We start from the raw sequence: 3,674 nt of genomic DNA, 5'->3' as shown, positions 1-3,674 counted from the left end.
CGGGCTCGGCCGCTCGTCCCCGCGCCCGCAGAAATGGTCGATCCCGTCCCCGCGGCCGGTCCCGGGCAGGGGGGAGGAGACGGGGGAGGGCCGCGGCCGGCGGAGCATGCGCGCCCGGCTCCGCGGCCCCGCCAGCCGCAGCCCCTGCCCGCCCGCTCCCGGGGGAGCGGAGCCGCGGGGGCTCCGTGCCAGCCGGCGGGGGCACGGGTGGCGTGGGGCGGCCTCCCCGCCTCGCACGGGGCTGAACACCGCGGCTGAGCTGCCGGGAGCTGCGGGAAAACCCGGCCTGCTCAGCCACCCGCGACAGCGCTTTTGCATGGAAGGCTTAGGTTTGAAGCCAGCTCAGAAAGGCTGGGTTGCACATGCTTTTTGAGCTACAGAAGTGGAATTCGGCCCTGAGGCCGATGAATCTGTGACATCTGTTTAAGCGCTTTCCGCGGGGCTGGATTACACAGGAGAGGCACAGTCATCAATGATCCTTTTTACTACAAAGAGAGGACTCCATAAGTTTAATTATAGCACATCTAGCTCCTTACATCTTAGAATCAAAACAAGCAGTAGCACAAATGACAATAAGCCATGTAAGCTGATTCTGAACATTTTCATAAATTAAAATTTAGCCCTTGCAGACACAGAGCAGCAACAAATCCCCAGGGATCAGAGGAAGACATTTTCACCGTTTACGGCAGAACAAAGGATCGCAGCGGTAGCTCTTTTCACAACTATAGGATCTGCTTCCAAAGTGGGAGATAAATCACAGTGGGTTTTCTTCCAAAAAGACCTCATCATTTTGTAGTCATAAATGCGTACATGCAGGCCTCAGCTGAAAACAACGGAACGTTAGAAACCTCAATACTTGTTAACTGCTAAACAAAATGGCTAAAAATGCTGTTTGAACAGATGAAGAGGATCATTGCTTTTACAATGGAAAACCAGGAACGGTGTCAACCTCATAGCGTGTGAAATATTATTATAGTACAAGCTAGGAAGAACACAAAACGTTAGGAGAAATATAATTAATTAGACTACCAGCACTAACAAAGTTAATTTCTTCCCCTCCCCGCCCCATTAGCAACCACTATATTTAATACTCAAGCCTTTCCATATAATTTAGATGAAACAGTGATAAAATCTGGTGTTCTAGTTTACATCAGACTCAGTTCTATAAATTAATCTACCTGTGATCCACACATCCAGAGCAATGAAAATAACCCTCAGAAATGCACGGATCACCCCGGGATCCTCACCTATTGTCAGGCTCCTGTTCTTGGAGCTGCACCAGGGCTAGCGATGACAGGATATTTTGGGTAAAAACCTTTCAGGCACAGTTGTATGTAAGAACAAACCAGCCTTATTTACACATCGCCTGGTAACCTACAAGGAAAATTATTATACTAAACAGAACTTTCCCTCACTTTAGAAGCACAGAAGACAAGCAGCTTCCACAAGAAAAAGGCAGAGTGTCCTCTTCCCCTGCCATCTTTAGCATATACATACACACCAACAGGAACCTCCACATTACAGCGTATTACTGATATAGAAAAAGAAAATCCATTCTTTAACGTATGCAGCTTGATAGTCTATCCCAGTTTTGCATTAATTCAACAGTTCGTTGCCTATCTAATATTCTCAATGTTCAAAAGATGTGTAGTTGCTCTCCACTTACTGTTCCCATTATTTACTTCTATACCACTTGAACATTTCCTAAAATCCATTGTAAATATACATCCATTTGTAGGACCCTACACATTTAGTCATTCAGACAAAAGTCGCCATACAATACAAAAGCAGTTAAGTGTATTTTACACATGCTGAAATCAAGATAGACATAGAGCAGTGAGATTAGAAGAACTCTAACTGGTGATGATTGTGAAAATAAGTTCCTGGTTAAAAATGCACCTATTTATATTTACATCTCCATATGGCTTTTTGTGTATAAGGCTATGTCTAATTGTGTTCAAATGTGTTGATTTTACATGATATCCTTCTGTTTATGTTTCTATTTATGTGAAATCTTTTCTATACTATTCCCAATTCCACACGCCTTCTATTTCCTTAGTGCCAAATCGTCTCCCGCTTTGCCAAGGCTGTCTAACAAAAATGATACAGAAGGACTCTATAGGGGCTCAGACTGACGATGGGGAGAGAAAAGAATTCAAAACCTGCCAATATCCCAGGAAATCCAAGCCTAAAACTGAAGACACAAACCATTTCCCTATTTGTGAAGACTCACCAGCACCGGCTGCCGCTGGAGGCACAGGCACTCCCGCACCCCCGTGCTCTGCTTTTGCACACCTGGCCCAGGACTCCTTCCTAGTGCACCAGCAAGCTTGTGTGACACACGTCACAGACAACACATAATCTCTGCTAATTATGACCAAATATGTTTAATCATCGTAGGCAAATGACTGGGTAAAAGAGCTGCCTTTGTTTCTCACTACACCTCTGTTTTCATTTGGCTTCATTTATATAATCTACTACTACACGCTCCTCTTCCCAGCATGGAGACAACATGGTGAAGAGCATAAGCTTTTCTATTTTGGATTCTATTTTGGCTCATACACAATCAACCCATTTTCTATTCTAGAACTATTTATTTCCAGTGATGATTCATGAGCCAGAAAGAAAACCACTTGCCTGTCAGATGCCAAGGAGAACTTACAGGAATGGTAATTAGGATGTTTTTTATTGTGGTGAGTACAGCTGATCTGGTGCCTGGAGAAATGACTGAAATGCAGCCTCTCAGTGCTATTTTTATGGTTGTTTTATAACCACACGTCAAGGTTTTTCATCCAGCTGATGAAAACACAAGGCAGATGAAAGCAGAAAAAACCAAACAACGCAGCAACCCCCCTTGCCAAGTCTATGCTTAGATGGTAAACATTCCATACTTTGGTGGATTTGCTTTTTCTACTTTATCTCATATTATGCTAAATGATATACTAAATATTCCAGTGCCTAAAAGAAAAAAAAGGTTGGAAGAGTTCCTGGTGATCTTCATGCAAGGCATCAGATAGATCTACAATCATCTGAAGGTAAGTCATGTATTTTGCACGTATGTGTGCACTACGAAGAGTCCTCTGGATTTCAGTGCGATCATCAACAGTACCAGAAATTAACCATGTGCGAGCCTGAGGGTTCGTACTCTACAAGTCATTCCACACACACCACCTAAGGTGAAGAGAAGGAATTCAGACCCTCGAATCAACAAAGAAAAAAGTCAAAGCTACTGAGTTTTGCACATTTATTCAAGCTCCGTCAGCTTTACCAGCAGCTTCTCTTACGCTTATTGAACTTACAGTTTTGGTCTGCAAAGCTTATAAGTTTTTCTAGCTTCTACAATATAATATGACGTCCTTACATGACCAATTCTTAACTGAGATATTCTTAACCAATTATTTTGTAAAAAAAACTTTAAAAAATACAGGTACAAATCTTTCAACTTAGTTTCAAAGAAATGCCAGTTTTTAATATTTTTAAAACTACTGCCCTCAGTTTGTTCCTATTTTGCTTTTTCTCTGATAATAAATCAGTTTAGAGCTTCGAACTTCAGCGTGAATTTCTGACCAGACATATGTTGGAGATGGAGGGATGCTTCTTGGAAACACAGCTCAGAGGGGATTGCTTCAGTTTCTTCCCCATCCTGTCTAGAAAAAAAAAAACAAAACCAAAAA

Source organism: Patagioenas fasciata, chromosome 12 (assembly GCF_037038585.1).
Source record: "Patagioenas fasciata isolate bPatFas1 chromosome 12, bPatFas1.hap1, whole genome shotgun sequence".
Classification (NCBI taxonomy): Eukaryota; Metazoa; Chordata; class Aves; order Columbiformes; family Columbidae; genus Patagioenas; species Patagioenas fasciata.
The sequence above is the reverse complement of the archived record's forward strand: the minus strand, read 5'-3'. Positions refer to the sequence as shown.